The 22,559-nt window shown below is 45.7% G+C and overlaps 1 long non-coding RNA gene across 1 annotated transcript; it reads left to right on the top strand.

Annotated features, from left to right (window-relative positions):
• Positions 1-981: 981 nt before the first annotated feature.
• Positions 982-22,005, top strand: LOC119381287 (uncharacterized). The gene is made up of 3 exons (XR_005181356.2): positions 982-1,049; positions 6,308-6,427; positions 21,762-22,005. It is a non-coding gene; the product is annotated as an uncharacterized LOC119381287 (long non-coding RNA).
• Positions 22,006-22,559: the final 554 nt, after the last annotated feature.

Here is a 22,559-nt window from a genome sequence, read left to right as displayed (position 1 = left end):
AAGACGCTCGAACAACAAGAGGAAAAAGACTTCTCTTTCGCGCGAGCTGCGCATGTAGCGGTCGCCTCTGGAACTAAGGTTACACTTACGGCGTGGACTTTGGCCCAGCTGATGAACCTGGCGAGCCAGCTGCTAAAAAAATGAAAGTTAAAGTGTCCAGTAATCTTTGTCTAGGAGCAGCTTCTATATTTCTTTCATTTTTATAATGAAGGGAGCTGTATTTCTTCAAGCTAGGCAACTCTCAACGTTGGAAAATGAAAATAGGCACTAATTATTGCGCGCGCACAGGCAAGCGTTTCGGTTCTGTAGCTTCCATAGTACTGCTAGGAAAAGTTTGAAATCATCATCATCATCATCATCATCATCATCATCATCAGCCTGTCTACGCCCACTGCAGGGCAAAGGCCTCTCCCATGTTCCGCCAATCAACCCGGTCCTGTGCTTTCTGCTGCCACGTTATACCTCCAAACTTCTTAATCTCATCTACCCACCTAATTTTCTGTCTCCCCCTCACGCGTTTGCCATCTCTTGGAATCAGTCAGTTACCCTTAAGTCAGTCACCAGTCAGTTACCCTTAATGACCACCGGTTATCCTGCCGACGTGCTACGTTTGAAATGAAGAGGCTATAATCGCTGCTTTTAGATGAAACGATTTCCTTTAAAATAAGGCCTCACGAACGTACCTAAATGAGTCAGGAGGCTATTGTATATTTCATTGGTCACGAAGAAGGCTCTAAAATAAATGATTGAACTATTGTGTTCTCATGAATGTCATTTGAACCTCAGGCAGCACGGCAAGCTATACTTGTTGCTTGCTCCATCCAAAAATGTTGTAACACAGCGTATTGTGACAATGCATTATTCTCAAGTGCCCTTTGGACGTTACTGTGTTACCGCTGTAGAGCAGAAAAAAGGAATGTAGCCAGCAGTAGAAAGTACCTTCAGCCGACGGTTCTTATAAAGGTCCCTCATAGAGAAATCTGTGGTCCTTGTAACGATGGTGTCTTTCGCCGTGCTCTGTGCTTTCTGCTTTGTCTCAGGCATTATAGGTGAGTGCGAGCTACGCTGATTGTGAAAGGTGATGACGCTAATTATTCATGATCTGTAAATCCGAGTCTATATGAAAATTATATTTGAATTTATTTTACTTTTTTCCGCTGGCTGGACCTATTGGTTTTGTTTAGTGATCGAATTTTTTTATTGCAAATATCATAGCTCCGAAGGCACCAGTTTTTTTTATTTTGTTCATATGATCATCAAATAGTTATTTGCACATTGCACAGACTCTGTCTGCGGTCTTCAAGTGTGTAAGCCTTTCTTGTTAAGGAGATGAACCGTTTTTGATAAAAACAGCTTACAGTCTCAGGTGTCGCTCACGGCACTGCCTGAATAGCCGGCGACATCTTGTGCACCTTAGGTCTCATAATATTTCGTGAGAAAGTTTCAAGTGGGAAGCACATTGGCATGTGAGAGCGTGTTTCCTTCATAAAAGCAAATGCTTGGTTTATTGTTGCGGGACTTGGAGTTTTTCAGCAGTGAAGTTGAAAGCCAAAGCGTTGATACCCCTCTTAGCGATCAATACCTAATCAACGGACCTTTCTAGAGCAACATTGTGGCGTTTTTAGTTAGCCTAGTAAGCACGAAGGTATCTCGATAATCTAGCCAGAGCCCTCCTCTCTTCTCCTACCTGGGAAGCTATGTGATCTTCACGTAGGGATTGCATATTGCCTCACAAATGAGGCCTCACGCCATCATCTTGGAAAACAAAAGGCATCGGTGTTATTCAGTAAAAAAGCCGAGCTCCAGACCAAGATGGCTATTGGAAAAAGCACGCATTTACTTCTTTCTTTTCATTAGGAGTTGTAAAGATTAATCTTACAGCGTCTGTGCAACCACGACGGTGACGTGCTGAAAAATGAAAAGATGCGGACTCTATGTTTATCAACTGCACATATGTTCAGCGCGCATTAACCAACTGTAGCGGCTGGTGACGCTATCATGCGCGTCAGTATATCTATTATATATCAGTGCTGTAGATAGAGCCGAAGAGTGTGTCTGGGAGGTAGAGTAACCAATTGCGCACACTCTACTTGGAGAGGGAATAATGGGTTGTAGAGTAGGCCATGCGCTGCGCTTGAACAATCCACGAGAGGTCTGCAATATCACGTAAATGTCGTAAAAAAAACCAAGGTTCTCGGTGAAGTGAAGTGACAAGAATGTTGAGGCAATTACCACTGCAGCTGAACCTCATTTTCGGCCACCTCCGCATATGAGAAGGTCACGCGTTTGAAGGAGAATGCACGTGCGCCACTTCTGAGGGCAAAATGCCGGCTTTTTCGCGGCACTGGTACTGATAATAAAAAATAAGAACATCACGATGATATCAGTTGCCCCCGTTAAACGATGATCGATACACTCGTAGCCATCTCGATCTAATAAGCTTTTATAAATATGTATTAGTCTGACACCTTGACCATCGGTCGTTGACAGCATCTTGCTTTACGGGGAAAAGAAAACATGGAACCATTGTCTCGTATCCTACCTCTTCAGTATTAATAGGCGTGGATAGGAAAAGCCGGACAAATTACTCTTCTTTCCGTAACTGTACGTTAAATCAATGCGGTTTGCCAAAGACCACATAAGAAAAATATTTTTCATATTAATTTTCTTATAAAAGATGATTCAGAGAAGTAACGTCGGTAGTCTCACTTTTTTAGCGACATCTTTTACAGGACATTACATGCACATTTTCTTTGCAATGAGGCTTGGTCACCCAAAAAATAGCACATCAGACGCGTTTAATACAAAGAATTTTTGCGGTATTCAGTTAGCGCAAGGAGGTGAGTTCGTAGGCTGACATACTTGGGTGAATGTGCAGTGCGGCACAAACGAGATACAAAGAAAAGACGACACAGCCCTCGTGTCGTCCATTCTTATTATCTCGTTTGTGTCACGCGGCGCGTTCACCCAAATATGTATTCGAGTTCGTACAGTCGACCACATTTTCGACTATCCCAAGTGCAAGAACTGTCAGGCCATGAAACAATGGACCACACGGCGACAAACTGTTAACAAAAGCTTTTGCAATCTCAATCAGTCGGTGCTGCTCCATGCCGATATGTTTATGCTGGAACAATACAACTGTCAAAAGAAAGCTGAGGCAATATAGTTCTGTCGCTTTCCCTTAACACGGGCGTTTCTTACGAGCTCTGAATTTCGATTCGTAAGATTCTTCGAGAATGCTCTCTTACACAAAATAGCTACAACTTTGTCGTTTTTGTTCAGGTCCACAACATGGTAAAGAAAATCTCTAACCGGTTATACCTAGGTTTTTTTACAATGAGTCACAATTCGCTGTTCATTATACAGTATATATGATGTAGCAAGCAGCGATTAGTAATTACTGATTGGGCTCGCAATTTCTTCGCGTTATGGATCCTTGCCGAGTTCAGTTTCTTTGCATGTACACACCAATATTTTGCCTGAACCATACACCGTGGCTAGGGAAACACTTTCTTTGCCATTTCTTATACACTTCAGTCGGCGCATTAACACGATGGAAGAAAGAGACAAGCCCGCAAGAAGCTTAAGTGCCCAGTGAGAGAAGCTATGATCCTGCAAACCTTAAGAAAGAAAGCTGGCGAGGCTGACTAAAAAGAAAGTAGACAACAAGCGACACCAACAGCTCGAAATTTGGCAATCGAACTATCATTTTACACGGAGAAACAGAAGTAACATTTCATAATTATGCTTACACTTTGACCCTGACTTTATATCCTTACACGAAACCGAAGCTGAAGACTTCAAGGTGAGTGGTTACTTCACTCACGTCAGCGACGGTAAAACAAGGAGAGCAATACCGACAAATAGACAATCAACGCTTCGCAACACTGCCTCCACCACCGCATCGAGCTCACCCTCGTGGAAATTGTGCCCGTGAAAAAACAGCAGCAATGCCTCCTCGCGTTTAACGTGCACAGTCAACCAAAGCACCACCTAAATTATCTCAATAAGCTAATGCGAGAATAAAAGCTGAGCAAGGGCAACGGAATAGTGGTGGGTAATTTTAACGCTCCCCATGCGGTCAGGATTACACGGCGTCAAAAAAAGAACAGATATGCACAACGTGGCGCAACAACACCACCTTACCCTGCTGAACGACCCTCAGACACCCAGGCGAATTGGCGACAGCGTATCAAGAAACACCAGTCCTGACCTCACGTTCATACAAGGCCTCATACATTATGATTGGAGCTGCATGAATGAGACTTTGGGCATTGATTAATTCATAGTAGAAACGATCATCTCACACCACAAATCAGCGACAAGTATAGGAAAAGCCAAAATAACGGATTGACAAGCCTTTCGCAAAGACGAGAGCGCTGTTGATGCTACGATAGACGACATCAAAATGTGGACCCGAGGACTCGTGGGAAGAACGGAGAAGAACGCAAGGGCAATCCAATTGTCGCGAGACACCCGCGTGTTCGCCCCCCACTTACTGCACCTGTGAGAAGCGTGGATGGGACTCGCGAGACGCTAACGCCACAAGTGGAACCGCAAACTAAAGGTTCGAATCTCTAAGCTGGTCGAGGAGGCGCAAAAACACTGTGAACAACAGTAAAGAAAGAACAGGCACATATATTAAGCTTCAAGGAACCCTAAGCACCAAGTGCACCTCGGTGAAACTCAAAACTCTCGTAGCCAAGAAAGAGACCAAGAGCGCAGCAAAGCAGAATGTGCCCACTCATAGACAACCGCCTGCGGGGAAGCAGAAGACATTATGGAAGAAGTGAAGGAGAAGTTCCTTGGTACGCACCGGAACATTATTGTACATTCGCGCTTTGAGGAGTTATCAAGGTAACCCAAACAGAGAACTGAATCGACCCTTCACGGTAGCAGAGAGATAGAGAGGGCCCTCAGCAAGCTCACCCGCAACACAGCACCGGGCAACGCAAAATAAATAACAAGACACTCCAGAACCTAGATGGACCATCTTAAAATATATCAATGACTTCTAGGAAAACGCTAAAGTACCACCGGAATGGATGCATATTTCCTAAACCGCACAAGCCCATCAAGGTTCAGAACTTAATATCCGTATCCCTCAGCTCGTGTGCTGGAAAACCCTAAGAGCACACGGTGCACAACAGTGTGATAGAATATCTCGTGCACAATGGACATGTCCCAAAAACCATGTTCGGATTTAGAGCTGACCTGTCCATGCAAGACGTCTTACTGCAGATCAAGGCAAAAGTCAAAGACAAATTGGACGCACTCAAAGAGCCATCCTCGCACTAGACGTGAAAGGGGCTTTTGAAAACGTGTCTTGCGAAGCTATACTACAGCACCTGAACGTCTATAACTACGGAGAAAAGGTATATAACTACATAAGAACTTTTCTGACGCATGTGTTGTAATCTGAGTGTCGAAGTTACGTCAGACCATAAGCTAACCTTCAGGCCATGGTAAAAATATAAAACAGCGCTTTCTTAAACACGAGACGAAGGAAGAATAGACACACACGGCACTGAACTTGCAAATGGTTTAATGAAAAAACAACACGTACGTTTTAAGGCGAGCGCGCATGCCCATTTTCAAAGATGAATCACTTGTCAAACGGTAAGCGAAAGCCTCGTGTGAGCTCACTAGTCACCCCTAGTTAACAGGCCCATTTCCTTCGAAGATAACGCCAGGGAAGGTTGGCTAACGCAATCACTTGCCTTCCTTGATATATGGAATGCCTCAGCTACTTCTCTAGTGTAGCTGTCATTATGTTGTCACATAAATCTTGTTTGTTCATCGCACTTGCCCAGAAAAAGGTGCTTGTTGAAGTGCTTTCCGCCGGCCACCCCTTCTTTGGAAAATGGAATGCGCTTGGCACTGTCCATATCGGCGCACTTGGGAAAAACGCAATCTTGCCGCTCCGGCTACCGGTCAGCAGCTTGCACGCCCGTCCAATTCTCGCCGCATGCAGTTCTCACCTCAGGCAGAGGCCGTCCTCGTGCTCGCCCCATGTATTTGTGTTAATTAAGCGCTGCATTCTCATGAATCGTTTTCCGTTGATACTGTTCTTCATATAGACCTGTTCTTCTTTATTTTTCGATCGAGGTAGTATACAATAATCGGTAAGTAACAATACAAATGTGGTATGGAAGGCTAGCTGTCATTATTAAAAAATAAATGCACGCTAAGACTTTCCTATATGGACAATGACTCATTCGGACGAACGCACGAGTTTTGGTTCCGGGTTTTTACGCCTGCCGTGGTCATTCAATCATTCTTCTCTTTTTTTGTTGATTTGCAGCTCACACTGGGACCTCGGAATGCAAGTCAAAGGGACATCAATGCAAACTATGGCTTTTATGTCGGAAGGAGGACAGACTAAAGCTTGGAGGCTGTCGGTTCTTGAGTGTTTGCTGCAGGAGTAAGGCCATACTATTTCTCGTACGGAGATTGTACGGCGTCTGAATGAATGACATTGACTTGGCTGCATTCAGAAAGAATACTATAATAGAATATTGTCAGGTGGTCGTGACGTTCAAGACGAAGCGGGTTCAAGACGAATCTTTTTACATGGGCGAACCTGCGCCCGGTAAACGAGACGTCAAACTACAAGCCTTACACGCTGTACACTGATAACGTCTAAGATGGTGTCGGCCGTCGATAATCTGATGTGCGGTTTAGGTGCGTCGGCGTTTATAGACGAATTCCACCGGACATACGTCACGAAAATGCGGTGGCGCTGTCGGCGGGCGTTTAGTTTCGCGCGGTAGGCACAAGCCGCCGTGCCTGCCGCAGTTACTGCCGTGTTTTCGTTGGTGCGTGCGCTCATTGCCGTCGTGCAACGAAGAATCAACGCTGTACCGACGAGCTGCGTTGCGGTTACTTACGCAGGAAGGCACAAAGTAGGCGGAATAACCACCTCCCCGCTTTCTTTTTACGAAGACCGTCGCAAGAAATTGGCCGCCGCTGTTAAACATGAGATCTTGTCTGCGACGCCGGCTCATAGGTTATGTGAGAAAAATTGAGCGGTTTGCGCGGCTCATTTTACCTACAAAACGATCAAAAGTTTGTCAAAAGTGTGCCACTGTAATGCCCCACAGAGCATTTTGTGGTATAATAGTGCAGCCATTGGAAGCATGTTTACCTCAGAGCACAAATACGTAAGCGGTGTAGATAGCTTTGTAAAATGCGGAGAATTCATCACGATTGAAAAATGTAGAAGTCAGAGGGTCAGAAGAATTTCGTAGTAGGCACAAGAACTAAAGGTGTGGTTCGGTTCATTAATGCAGCAGTGAATGAAAGTACGATTCGACTGTTCTTTTTCAAGTTGTATGCGGCTGCGATGACACACGCAACACAAGCACATTGGTTGCGGCTGTTCTGGCTGCGATACGCATTAAGACATTTCCATGTCTTTGGCTCCACAGGCAGACTGCAAACGTGAAATGTTCCGAATCTGCTTGCAGGGTGTAGGCCTTGGCGGTATCGACTTCAGCGTACAGGGAGAGCCGCGACCCGCGATTGCATAAATATCTGTCAGGTTTGCTATGGCGAACCTGACAGATATGAAGCAGCCTTGTCCATGGCATGCAGTAATTGTTTAATACGTTACCGCAGTTGTATCGCCCATTAAAGTGTCGCCGAGATCACCCTTCACGTTTGAATGAGTAACTGACCCGGTAAATTTGTTTATGTGCGAGGATTTACCATAACGATTATGGAACTGTTCGTAATTTTATTCCGAGCAATTTTATACCGCAGCAAAAGGCGTCTTGCGGGGCTAGGAGGTCCGTTCTTGCATTGTTTAACAAAATGAAATGTACACGTGTGACCTAGACTGCAGCAACGTCGATGGCATTTCGCGAATCAGTAATATTGGTGGCGTCAAGATGCTTGATGTTATAGTGGGGTTATCAGAGGTAGAGTTGCACATCAATAGAGATTTTATATGTTCAGCGAGCGCCGCATGCTACAGTGGCTATGCTATATGTGGTTTTGCCTGCGGTAATGTCATCATCAAGGCGCTAGAAGAACAAGAGGAAGACTTGTCTTTCGCACGAGCCTGCGAATGCTACAGTTTTGCCTGCGGTATTATCATCATCAAGGCTCTCGAAAAACAAGAGGTAGAAGACTTCTCTTTCGCGCGAGCGTGCGAATGCTACAGTTGGCTATGCTATATGTGGTTTTGCCTGCGGTGTTATCATCATCAAGGCTCTCGAAGAACAGGAGGAAGACTTCTCTTTCGAACGAGCGTGCGCATGCTACAATTGGCTATGCCTTATGTGGTTTTGCGTGCGTTAATATCATCATCAAGACGCTCGAACAACAAGAGGAAAAAGACTTCTCTTTCGCGCGAGCTGCGCATGTAGCGGTCGCCTCTGGAACTAAGGTTACACTTACGGCGTGGACTTTGGCCCAGCTGATGAACCTGGCGAGCCAGCTGCTAAAAAAATGAAAGTTAAAGTGTCCAGTAATCTTTGTCTAGGAGCAGCTTTCTATATTTCTTTCATTTTTATAATGAAGGGAGCTGTATTTCTTCAAGCTAGGCAACTCTCAACGTTGGAAAATGAAAATAGGCACTAATTATTGCGCGCGCACAGGCAAGCGTTTCGGTTCTGTAGCTTCCATAGTACTGCTAGGAAAAGTTTGAAATCATCATCATCATCATCATCATCATCATCATCATCAGCCTGTCTACGCCCACTGCAGGGCAAAGGCCTCTCCCATGTTCCGCCAATCAACCCGGTCCTGTGCTTTCTGCTGCCACGTTATACCTCCAAACTTCTTAATCTCATCTACCCACCTAATTTTCTGTCTCCCCCTCACGCGTTTGCCATCTCTTGGAATCAGTCAGTTACCCTTAAGTCAGTCACCAGTCAGTTACCCTTAGGGAGAGCCGCGACCCGCGATTGCATAAATATCTGTCAGGTTTGCTATGGCGAACCTGACAGATATGAAGCAGCCTTGTCCATGGCATGCAGTAATTGTTTAATACGTTACCGCAGTTGTATCGCCCATTAAAGTGTCGCCGAGATCACCCTTCACGTTTGAATGAGTAACTGACCCGGTAAATTTGTTTATGTGCGAGGATTTACCATAACGATTATGGAACTGTTCGTAATTTTATTCCGAGCAATTTTATACCGCAGCAAAAGGCGTCTTGCGGGGCTAGGAGGTCCGTTCTTGCATTGTTTAACAAAATGAAATGTACACGTGTGACCTAGACTGCAGCAACGTCGATGGCATTTCGCGAATCAGTAATATTGGTGGCGTCAAGATGCTTGATGTTATAGTGGGGTTATCAGAGGTAGAGTTGCACATCAATAGAGATTTTATATGTTCATTTCAGAGTTCTTGTCGGGGCCAAGAGAACTTCCTTTCTCGCGGCCGCCTGTCTGCCCCTTCTAAACACGCGGCAGGCGCCCCGACTCGCGGCGCTCAGAGGCAGCTTTGCAGCTGCTGTGCCACTTGTCACGCGGTCATAGAGGGCGGTAGTGAGCTTTGGGCTGGGCGGAGCTTACGCGCCGCGACGTGGCTACAAGGGTCTCAGTATGTCGACGGCGCCTACCCCTGTTTAAACATAGAGTAGGTCTATACATGTGGCATCGAACGTTCTAGTCTTATCGCTGGTGGCCGTGCTACTTCCAGAATAAACTCAACTATTCCCGTTTACGCGCTCAAGCCTGTCAGACTATTCTAAGATCATCTGGAAGGTTATCAGACATTGGTACGCAGTTCACGAAAGGCAGTGGTTCTGCTACGCGTAACAAAGCGGTTACACATAATACAAAAATGAGCGCGGGTGCCAATATATTACCAGTGAAAGCGCACAGCACAAATAATGAAAAATTCGCAAATAATGTGTCGCTTGTCATTAGTTATCGTGAACTGGAACTGAAAACGCGAGATGCATCACAGCTCTACTTATGACATTTGCAAGGACATATAATTTGTCCGGGGATGGAGCTAGAAACAATAATTGGGAGCCTATATGTAGTTAAGCGACGGTCGTGCATTGTTCTGAAAGTATTTAAAAGGCCCACTACCGAGTTTAGGAAACTCACACAAGTGTCTGCTACCTAACCGATATGCATTTCTACCGACAGCAAGAATCAGTTGATTGCCGCCAGCACAAGCACTCTATTCGAGTACTTTGAGCATACAAGACCAATAATTTAACTCTACACCACCGCTATCACAGAAGGATGTGCACAAAAGAACCCTGGTTGGTTTCCGTTGGAGCACTATATACCTGCAAGAGCCAGAATATCCACTGCAGCACAGATAGCGCTATTATGATAGTAATGACTTACTTATGGATATTTTATTGTGCTGTCAGTTATATAGACGCTCTCGGCTGATTTTTTCCGTCGCCGTCATGTTCCGGATAAGCAAATGCATGTATATATATATATAAAGGCACAAAGAAAACTGAAGCAGAAGAAAGGAATTCCGAAGCACTTCACCGGGGATTCGAATTATAGACCCCTCGCTCCCCAGCCTTTCGCATCAGACAGCTCAGCCACGCCCCATGCATGCGCCGGCAAAATAACGGCGAGCGATTTATATACACCATTTAGTGATGGTGGTAAGCAAATATATGTCCGGTGTTCCCATGCCAACGAAAATCATATCGGTGGTGTGGACCATAGTTTACACTGTCAAGAAAAGCCAGCTCTTCTGGGGTCAAGGAAACCGAGGGCTTGCTGACACAGTTCCCTTTGGCAATAATCGAGGCCTCAATGATCACTCTGGTTTGATTTTTTGCATGTTTGGTCAGAATACCCGTCTGGTCGAACGCGGGAGCACAGCCGCACTGATGGCAGTGCTGGGCAAGGAACCCGTCATTTCTTTTCTGCGCCTTCAAATTGTGCTCTTGTAACCTGGCGTTCAGGCATCGCCCCGACTGTCCAACATATTTTACACCACAGGAAAAGGGAACAGTGTACATAACTTTGTCGGCACATTCAACAAAATTGTTTTTATGTTTATCCTTACACTTGCGCGGGATCTGCTTCACAGGGCATGTCCTAACAGACCTGACGTAGTTTGTGTGGTGCGGAAAAAAACAACAGAAGCACCCGAACGTAGGCCTATCTTCTTGAGACTATGTGACACATGGAGTATGTAAGGAATGACTTCCACCTTCTGCCTTGATTCTGGCTATTCTTAGCCAACTCAGTAGGCCAATCCGATTTTTCTTCGCAACGCCCCCGCCACTGAAATCAGCAGATGCGTCGGGTAACCCGCTTCCTCAAAACGAGATATTTGCGCTCTAAAGCTGCCGTCAACAAGCGTGAGGGCATAATAATAATAATAATAATATCTGGGGTTTAACGTCCCAAAACCACCATATGATTATGAGAGACGCCGTAGTGGAGGGCTCCGGAAATTTCTACCACCTGGGGTTCTTTAACGTGCACCTAAATCTAGGTACACGGGCCTCAAACATTTTCGCCTCCATCGAAAATGCAGCCGCCGCTAGCGTGAGGGCAGGATCTGGTGAGTGCACTCCACAGAGAGGTGTACACGATAGCCCTTTTCACCAGCTTGCTGTGGGCTGACCCAAACGGAGGAAGTGGCTTATTCGCCTGTGGTTCCTATTTCCAACACAGGCGATTGCCTGAAAGGATCAGCTTCAGGTCTAAAAAACGCAACGAACCATTTTTCCAGGACTCCATGGGTCAGCGTGAACGGACTTACGCACTCTTTGAACATAGCCAACATGTCCTGAACAGAAGAATTAAAAGCAGCGTCATCACAATCTGATAAAATAAGAAAGTTATCTACCTACCGAAAGCATTTTTCAGCCCTCGATTCTGAGTGCCGGCCGCATACCTTCCTGTCTGGGCCTTTACATTCATTCTATGATGAATACTTCAACAGCGTTCTGGTGGTTGACACCTTTCACATCTCTAACGCTCCTGCCACGTGCACGTCTATGGACATTGGCACAATTACCCGTGACCCTGCGCGTGATTAGTCGCTCGTCGACAGTTTCCATAAGTCCCTCAACGACGAAACATCTTCAGAACGAAGTCAGTGTATGGCAAAACATGCAGAAGTTCCGCACTCATTTTGACATTCATGCTTCTGGTTTTATCAGATATCCGATGTTTCTCACGAGATACTCACAGGAAGCCGTGCACCTCTACGGCAACGTCTGTACCTAGTGTCGGTCTCAGAGCACCGCGAGTGACGACCAGGTAGTCCATATGACCAAGTGTGGCGTTGTGCAGCCTTCAAACACTCCATGTTGGCTTCTGTGTCGACTTGCGACTTTCGAAGAAAATAACCTGGCAGGACATTTGCCCACTACCACGCATGCGCAACGACCTCGATTGTGTTCAGAGGGTAAATTTATTTTCTTAACTGAATCTACGTTCCGGACACTGGCAAGCTTCTATGAAAGCATGTGGTGGATCTAAAACAACATTTGTAGCTGCCAGATTGCACCAGCTTACCCGCATGCTTCGCGGCCTGTGGAGTGCTACAGCCGCTTTTAGAGCGCAGCTTTTAGGCTCCCGTTCCTGCATTGAGCGGCGACGCCGTCGGTGGCGTAACCGATAGACAAGAAAAAATAAACATGAGCAAAAATACCAGGATCGAATCGGACTTGAACCCGGTCCCTCTGTGCGGCATTCGAGCATTCTAGCACACAGCCACGCTGGTGCTTGAAACTTACTTGCAAGATCCTATACAGGCATCATGTCGATAAAGGAATCGCGTTAACCTATGTAATATAGCATGGAAGAAGAGTAAAAGGACGACCAGCCATCACGCAACGATATTTGCACTACGAGTGTGTGGTTTAATGCTTCCCACTCACAGCAAAGTACTCAGCCATAAATCTTCATCGTCATCACTCATCAGCCAAACGCAGCACCAACAAAGTGCGCATAATATCCTACAGATGTGTAGCGGGTACCTCGCTTATCCGCAAAAAGATGAGTAATGGCGTAGTGCGTGCCACCCTACTTCAGAATGATTTATGGCGTTGTCGATCCTTTGCGGAAAGCAAAATCTTCAAACACAGTTGGCCTTGCCGGAAAACAAAACCGGGCTCAGAATTCGCATTAGGCAATATGTTGTTTCCAGGGATTTGTTTTTGTGTGTCGGTATAATGAACCGTAGTTCACTAGGCCTCAAAGTGAACACATGCCTATGCTACTCGAGCGACGAAGTTGTCTCTTCTGCTGATTTCCACAATCATATCAGTGGCCACAAGAACGTTTTCAAATGTCTTAGCGATGCGGGACTTCAACTCAACCTAAACGAATGTCGCTTCTGTGCCCGACAGCTCACCATTCTTCACTACTTTGTATCGCCTGATGGCATTCTTACGCATCCAGTCAAGCTTCACGTAGTCGCCCTTTATCCTAGGTCATAGACCTTAAAAATAAAGCTTTAAGTTTCGTTGGCTTGTGCTCGTTTTTCAGACATTTGGTTGGAAATTTCGAATCCATAATTGTATCCCTGACAAACCCTCTTAGAGGCTACAAAAGCTTTCAGCTTTGACACTTGCCTGAAGCGCTAGACACATGGTGCGATTCGGCATCCGATCCGACGTGCGACGCCGCACGCGGTATACGGCGATTCAGGACACATGGGGCGAACTAGCAATCAGCGCTCAGGCTCCGCGCACACACGGCACCCCGGCTTGTACGCTCGGAACACATCGCATCCTCTTCGTTGACTACAAAACAAACAACCTTCCGCAGCCACGCTTCGTTCTGTAATAACATGGCCAATAAAGCTACGCCTTCTCAAGCGACAAAACATCTCAACAGCGCGCATTCACTCGCGACTCCGAGAGTAGGCCTGTCACGACACCGAACGTAGGCCTAGCAAGGCGGACGCTGTCGCTAGCGCCGTTCGCGATCAATCGCGAGCTGATCGTCGAGCACTTATTTTTATCAACACGATTAAAACTTTTACGCTGATGACACGCGTTTGCATGCACAATTGGGTTTCTCGTAGGCCTCGATTTGACGAGCAACGGTGGAAGCGAAGCCGGCCGGTTCGCCGATGCGGCCGGTGCGGCTGTTAGCTGCGAAGTGGCCTTCCATCACGGCTCGATATCTCGCTAGTGGTTCGGAAACGGGCGCCGCTGGGCACAAATGACACACTTCAAACGTCATGAGTTATTTGATGTCAGAAAGTTTAACCAACGTTTTTCATGATCGGAGCCGTCCGAACGTAGTGCAACAAGCGCGCCACTAGAGGTGTGACGTCAGGCGCCTCCCGCGCTACCATTGGCTGCGGCCGTCAGACCAACGCGGCAGCCGCGCGGCTACATTCAGCAAGTTCGATGCCCGTGCGGCGTGCGAATCGTCTCCGCACGCTGATGGAACCTGTTGGGCGTCTGTCGGATGCGGCTGTTGGCACGAACAGCCGTACGACGAATCGCATCCGAATTCGCACCGTGTGTCCAGCGCTTGAGACAATACCTTCAGAAAATTACACCGGCTGCTTAACTGACGGCTCATACCCTGTCTCCTCGATACTATCGCGACGACGGAGGTCCACACCGTTGCCAGTGACGTCGGAACTAGCGCCGTACTGGCTCAGCAAAAAGCAACATATGATGAATATGTCGTTATTGCTAAACATATACGTATTTTTTACTTTCGTTTTTTCGCACTGTGCATTTTTTTTTCTTACTGAAGATACAGTAACCACTGAATTGTAGATTTTGTTTCTTCTCCCGTTAACGTCATGTATGGGAGCCCCCCTGACAGTTTCTAACTTTGGGGCTCCTTGTGTATTACCAATCTTGTACATACTTTTCTGTAAACTGACATCGTTGTTGAATAAACTTGAAACTCGAAAACTTGAAACTTATCTGCGCGAGCCGCCCTCTCTCAAAAGCCAAGGCTAATTACACACTTACAGAGAAAGTGTGTTTTGTCATTCTTTGGGCCCTTTGAAAATTTCTCCTTTAATTGCGTGGCCGCCCAGACGCCGTCCCTGACCACTACGCCCTCTTTTGGTTGCTCGTCTTTTGGAGAGCTTGAACGCATCACGGGTACGACAACCGCGTTATTTGGCCTTCTTTTTACAGCGAAAGCTGTTATGAGATCATTTCAGCGGCCTTTTTTGGCGCCGTAGTTGTCCGCCGCCGCCGGTGTCCGTAACCACTATCGCTCGAAATAAGAAAAAAAGAACGAAATAAGAAAAAAAATCCAGAATGGAACGAGGTTCGAACCTGGGTCCTGTGCGTGCGACACCAGTATTCAACCTTTGAGCCATGCCGTTTTTTTTTCCTTCATGGTATTTATTCAACATAGGATAGCACTTGAAAGCAATTTAATACAGACAAAGAACTAATATGTTGATTATGCTCTTATCGCAACACAATGACGAACAGAAGGCACTAAAGAATTCACAATCACCTCTATAGCGGATACATCACATAACTAATTTTCCAATTGTGTGCTCAAGGATTGGTGAGGTGCTTATCCTTGAGCCATGCCGGTGCTTGCAGCTGCTTTGCAATAGGGTCCTATACAGGCTTCATGTCGGGAAGGAACCCCATTAACATATGCAATATAGCGTGGTAGAAGAGTAAAATAAGCACCAAGCGTCGCACAACGCGAATTCTGTAACTAAGCATCACACAATGCGAATTGTGCGACGAGTGGGTTGTTGAATGCTTCCAACCCATTACAAAGGGATCCGCCATAATTCTTCATCGTCATCAGGCACAGCATCAACAAAGTGCTCATAATGCCTTACATCCGTTCAGCAGGTACCACGGCTCTCCGTAGAATGACGAAAAATGGCATAGTGCCTGCTTCCCTACTTTTCAAAAATTACAATGATTTATAGCGTAGTGGCTTCCTCCGAAGTGCATTGGTATTGGTTGCCAAGGAAGCCCATACACGCATGATCCACTTCCTCGGGGTCTCAATAAAGTTCTTCGCCCCCCCCCTCTCTCCCCCATGTCAACATATGTTACACAGCATGGCGAGAGAGGGAAATAACGACCGGGCGTCACCCAATGAAAATTGCATAACTGGTGGGCCGTTTAAAGCTTCCAACCCATTAGAAAGGGTTGAGCCATAATTCTCCACCGTCGTTAGTCGTCTCGTCAACAAAGTGCACATGATACCTTACAGACGTGCAGCTGGTGCCTTGCTTCCCCACAGAATGACGAGTAATGGCTTAGTAGGTGCTTTCCAACTTCACAAAAATTGTGGTTTATGGTGTAGTGGGTACCTTGCTAGTGTACTTGTAGTAGTAGCCCCAAGAGAGCTTACAACGGGCTCTAGAAATGCCGCTCTTCCAGCTTTCGCTGTAACTGTGCTGCGGTTTCAGCGCAGGCCTAGCGTTTTTTGTCATCGCTTTTCAATGCGGAACCCTTTAGGGGCTCAGACTGCCCTCTCATGTCTCCAGCAGTCTTCTGGCGTCTCATGTCGTCGCTCGGTGTCACGCGAGCAAAATTTTGTAATGCATAGCCATGCATAGCATAGCAACGAAGCGGTAAGAGGAAGCGAGGGCGAGATGTGATATGAGAGTAATGGAGGAGGGGAGAGTGTAAGGCATAGCACAGTCATTTATGAGGTCACGCAGGAAAACCCCTGTATAGCATAGCCATGTATATGTAGTATAGGAAGATGGGGGAAAGGAAAGTGAGGAAGAGGAGGAGAGACGTGAGGTTGATGAGGAGGTGAGATTACGCGATAGCATAGCCGTCTATAGTATAGCATAGCGAAGGAGTGGAAAAGGGAAGCGATAGTGAGGAGGAGAGATTGAGGGTTAGGTGAAGAGAGAAGAGGAGAGGGAGCGTAAGGCATCGTCTAGCCTTGTATAGCAAGGTACAGCGAGGGGTGGGAAAGGGAAGCGAGGGTGAGGAGGAGAGAAAGGAGAGAGCGAGCGTGCGCCGTTGCATCACAAATGTAGCTTTCCTTCCAACCATGGACGCCAAGCCGGCTGCAGGTTCGGAACACCAGCGTTGCCGACGGGCGACGCTGCCATTCGCGGTCATGCGCGTGGGAGAAATATTATTTTGGTTGCCGACGCCCAGTGCTGGGCAGTATCGAAGATACATGTATCTTAAATACTATCTTAGATACTCTATGGGTATCTTTTATCTGTATCGCGATACTTCTCGAAAGTCGAGTATCTGTACTGTATTTCCGATACATTCGATAATGTATCGTGTATCTTAGATACAAGATACTTCTATCGCAACACAACCGTGCGAAACAATAATCGCTGGCCAAGCTCCGCTTCGCAAGCTGGTACTGGTGCCACTACGCTATCTGAATAAGTCTTAGGGCAGTGACGCAATTTTATTTTTCCTCCAGAGTACCCCAGTGAGGGCAGAAGATGAGGAAAACAAGCGCGCGGACGTGTACGCCCAGCCCACGTACCTTTTGTTTGCTCGAGTTCTTTTCTTTTTAGTTGTGCCAATGCCGCGACACTTGCTCTTAGCCACTGTCCTGCGCCACGTCTATCGCGCAAATTCTGATGTTTCTAGAGTATCGTCATTGAAGATTCTCTTGCGTCTTGCTCCGTAACGAAATGCGATGCGTGCAAGAATGGGGTTCCTTTGCGTCGCGTGGATTTCACATATTAGCGATTTGAAGGATCACGTGGATGTAAGTTTGACTTGCATGCCATGAATTAACTTATATGAAAATTAGAATCTAACAACGTTAGTACCACTGGTACTGAAAGGTTTACCTAACAGAAAATATCTTGGCGTACCGTATTTTTCACTTCTTGCTACATTTATTCAAAGCATTTATGAAATCATAATTGGATTATTAGCACAAGAGCTTTCTTAGCTGTCATTTTGCAGCTCTTACATTACCTAAGTCTCTGCTCTGTTTTTCCGGTCTGGTCACGGCAGTATGATGTTTGTAACGCGCTCCCAAAATAAGATCTCTGCTTTATTCTCAGAACTGTGTACTTTATTTCCACTACTGTTCACACAGTTACATGTTGCCAAGGCGATGTTGAAAACAGGTATATAATTATGTGGGCGTACCTTGAGTAAAGAGTACAAAACATTCTGCTTACCGCTTAGGAAAATAGCGAAATTGAGTTTCCATTATAATATTGGAAATCATTAGGAGCCATCTTGAAGACGTTAGGAAGGGGATTCGAGAAACGTTGTTTTACTGAATGCTCTGTTTTGCTCATGAACGTCCCAACGAGCCGTTTCAGGCAATTTTCTATAGGCACTGAATTTTTTATTGTCTCAACATCTAAGTTGACAGCGCTACCTTCATCCCATAGCTATTCAGGGCGCCGTCTGTATTGTGTTTCTGTACTCATTCAATGTGAATGTTTGATACACAACCACCTCACTATTTTTCTTATATTTGTTTTCCTGTTTTAGGCTTTCCTAAATATTTTTCGCATTACTAATCACCACGTAATGGGAGCTATAAGCGGCAATAGCGCGAATAGCGGCGGTGTCCTGCGACGCTTTGTGAAACTATACAATACGTCTGAGGCGTTTCTGTGCTGCGCATGTTCTCTCGTTGAAGAAAAATTGCTAAAAAGATTGCACGCTAGCGAGTATATCAACAAAGAATCCTATACGCCGGAAGATAAGTAGAATATGAAAATTCATTGTAGTTTTATGTCATCTACGTATAAACCAGGGGTCTCAAACTAAGCTTATAGCCAGCGGGCCGCAGTCGCGAAATTCAGTTGCAAGGGCCGGGACAGTGAAGATAGTGGGGTTGGAGAGAGTTTGAACAAAATGACGTTTGAAAGGAAGCCTTTCCCATATCTCATATATAAGTCATTTCCGAGGGGTATTTGGAGTCACGATTCGAGAAGCATCGATACCGATGTACAGAATGACTGATATCTGGACTCGGATTCTGAAATACAGAGTTTTTGTTCATCGGTTATGTTTCAGCACATGGTGACCATATGTGCCTCACGAAAGGAATGCTTGAGATCAGTGATGTCTGTGCAGCTCACGAACATACTTAGTTAGAAAATAAAAACCAATGAGACGAAGGCGGTCATGTCTGCGGGCCGGGCCACTAGCGAAAGGTCTCAGACCCCTGGTATCCATAATGCGCCCCCCCCAAAAAATAAAGAAAAATGTCGCTACCAGCATTGTTGCTGCTGTACACCTGTCCGGATATACGGTATTGTGCAAGCTGTCTTTTACAGACAAGGTGAAAGTCCTCCCCGGTATTTGCGCCGTCGTGCGAAGTCTTCTTATTGAAGCTATTGTGATTATATGGCAACCTGCTAGATGGTCGGCACGCTGTACAAAGCAAGTACCACTGTCAGAGAAGAGTTTCCTGTGAAGGAGCTAAAACAAACCCCTATAAGTTGTTTTGGAAGGAAACTTATGTACTTTGAGCAAGAAGAGCAAAACTTTTGAGATACTAACAGACATTTCATTTAAGTGAAACAAAATAGGTCACAGTTAAGAAATTTTCAAGCAGACATTTTTGCGCATAGGCGTTTGCTGCTACATTATATGGATTTATTATAACAAATTTGAGAATGTATCGAAGTATCTTAAGATACAATTGCCAAGTATCGTATCGGATACATTTTTTGCGGCGGTATCTTGTATCTGTATCTCCAGTACTTCTTGCCTGAGTATCTTGTATCGTATCGCGATACAATTTCAAAGTAACTTTGCCCAGCCCTGCCGACGCCCGTGTTTGTCGTTCCTTGCTCGTCCTCGTCTTTTGCGCTGTTCATTTCGTTCAAGATAAAAGCAGACCAACTCGCCCAACACTCCGTTCTGAGGCAGGCCTGCTCCGCACTTCCTTCAGCTTTCCATGTGGAGTGCAACTGCATAATTATTAGATGTGAAGCATCTTATGACGGAGTTCAATCCGGTGGTGGTGGTGGGGTGCGGCGTGAACACCCTTACTGCGCATGTGCAAACCCTCTCCACTTCTCCTCTCCACTCCCCTCTCCCTTCCCCTATCCACATCACCTATCCCCTTCCCTCTCCCATCCGCCCTTTCCCCATCCCCACTCCCCCTCCCTCTCCCCCATTTTCCCCTCTCCCCTCCCCATCTCCCCCTTTCCCTCTCCACTTCCCCTCCCCCTTTCCCCCTCACCACTCCACCTCTAGAACGCGGGCTCTACATGCCAAAACGCTGCTTCGCATCGCCTCATGGTCCCCAGCGGGAGATGGTGTGATTTTTTTCTTGTAATACAAGTCAAGTATGTATTGCGTATAATGTGCCCCTTGTTGTCCTAAAAAATAAGGATATTGTTTTGTCTAGCGGTAAGGCCGGAGATATTTCCTGTGAATCTCAAGCATGTAATACCATATGTTCATATTTTCCTGTGGTCATGAAGTTGAAGAAGGTAGCAGTGGGCAGGTTCACGACAAAACATTTTATTTACGGGATCCTGTGCTTAAAAAAATTCACGGCATATCCCCGGGTGAATTATGAAGAGCTTGGGCGAAGCTCCTGAAGCAATCATGGTTACACCGTGAAATCTTCAGTGGTTTCGTCCAGCAGTAATTAAAGCGATAGCCCCGTACATCATCAAAGACGTGACAAACATTGCATATATTTATACAAGAAATTTATTATTCGTAAGTGGTAGCTAGAAGTGGCTTCCGTTCCCCCTTCATTATGACGGCTTTATGGTCGGTGAAGTGATGGATCGGTGATGGGTCGTAGTGGGATGTTTGCAAAGACGAAGTAGTGGGCAGTTTGCAAACGATTGGTGATGGGTCATAGTGGGATGTTCGCAAAGGCGAAGGAGTGGGCAGTTTGCAAAGGTGGTTACGCCGGACAACGGAGACGTGACAAGGTTAGACTAAGAGGAGCTTCGCCCCTAAAACGAAAAGTCGGAGCTACAGAAAATCACGCTGTACACTGATAGCGGCCAAGAGATCCTTGGCCGTCGATAAACTAATGTGCAGTAAGGCGCATCGGCATTTATACATGCGGCATCGAAAGTTCGAGCCTTATGGCTGGTGGACGCGTTACTTCAACAATAATCTCAACTGTTCGTGTTTGCGCGCTTAAGCCTATATGAAGATTCTAAAATAATCTGCAATGTTCCCAGACATCAGGGCGCGGCTTGCGCAAGGAAGTGGCTACGCATGCAACGCACTATTAACATAAGAATAAAAAAGGAGCGCGCATGGCAATACCTGAAATGTAAGATTCCTATTTTAAATATAGAACATAAATTATATCAACACATTGCAATTAAATACGTCCCCCATTTGCAACAAATGTAATCTCACTGTAGAATATTAGTTATATTCTGAAAACGCCACGCATATGATCGTGCTTAATCTGGGATAAACGCACCTTGTATCGTGATTGGAATCAGTGAATATTTCACCTTAATTTATCATAGGTTTTCCTTTTTCGAATTGGTGTTAGAAACACCTATTTCGCATTTTTGTTATGGAGCCCTGGGATAGTTTTTATAGGTGATTTTGAGAAAATATGGAAAAGCAATTCATAGTCGTGATGAATTGACACAAAATATGAAGGGTTATGACAATCATCGGAGGTCTTTATGTCACTCGCTATTCTGGTATACATAATTTTAGTCAGTATGGCAATACAAATAAATTAGAAAAGCAAGTTGGTTCCATGTTGACTTCGGAACTAATATTCACTTTGTTATTTGTACGGCTGAACAAATATTCGTGAAAGCTACTTGCAGTGTAGCGCTACTGAAAGTGGTTATTCTAAGGCAGCAGAAATACCACATTATACTTTCAATGTCCCAGCTTTATAGAGCTTCTTTCATGTAATAATAAACGTTTACCCCCACAGGAAAATTCGATACTTGCTCTTCAAGGAAAGGCACTTGCGAAAGCGTCGACCAACCATGCTCCGGACATGTGAACACGATCCTCCCGTGCCCTAAAGGCAAAAGCTGCTGTGTCCCCAAGTGATTTCCTGATTTCCCGAAACAAAAAGGCGGACGCTTTCACAGGCGGACTTCGGTGGATGACTTGCAAGGCGTTTTCCTGTGGAGCCTTTATTTATAATACGGGAAATAAAATACCAACACTAGGTCACTTGAAATGGTTGATACATTTAGGATGTGGCTTGAAAAGTGCACATGATGTACTATTTTGTTTTCATTTGATGTATAGTTTGTTTGGCTGAAAACGCTTACATTAAGCAATTGTTACGAGAGAAAATTACTATAGGACACATAATTTTTGCTGCAGCGAAAGCCCACGCTGTCGCATAAGCTGCTAACGCTACCTTTAGCTTTGGTGGCCGCACCGCTCGCTTTACTACCCTGTAAAATTGTGTTTGTTCGACCAAAGCTGCGTTGCTCACCGCGGTGACGTAGCCACTGTGTGGCACACCAGGTAAGTGCCTCCTTCACCCCCCCCCCCTGCCTCTTCTTTTTAATTTCTCTCTTCCATGGCATTCAGAGTATTAAATGACATTTGGCAACACTTGCCGGTCCCATGGTGACGCCATCCCGTGCAAGTATACACAACGTTCTAGCTTACGCAGGCGTAAGAAACCGTGATTTCTCTTTAGTGCTTGCACTTAACGACGATAGCTATGAATTGCATATTTATTTTGTTTTTCTTTTAAGCACGCTGACTT

This window comes from Rhipicephalus sanguineus, chromosome 2 (genome assembly GCF_013339695.2).
Source record: "Rhipicephalus sanguineus isolate Rsan-2018 chromosome 2, BIME_Rsan_1.4, whole genome shotgun sequence".
NCBI classification, from domain to species: domain Eukaryota; kingdom Metazoa; phylum Arthropoda; class Arachnida; order Ixodida; family Ixodidae; genus Rhipicephalus; species Rhipicephalus sanguineus.
The sequence above is the reverse complement of the archived record's forward strand: the minus strand, read 5'-3'. Positions and strand labels throughout refer to the sequence as shown.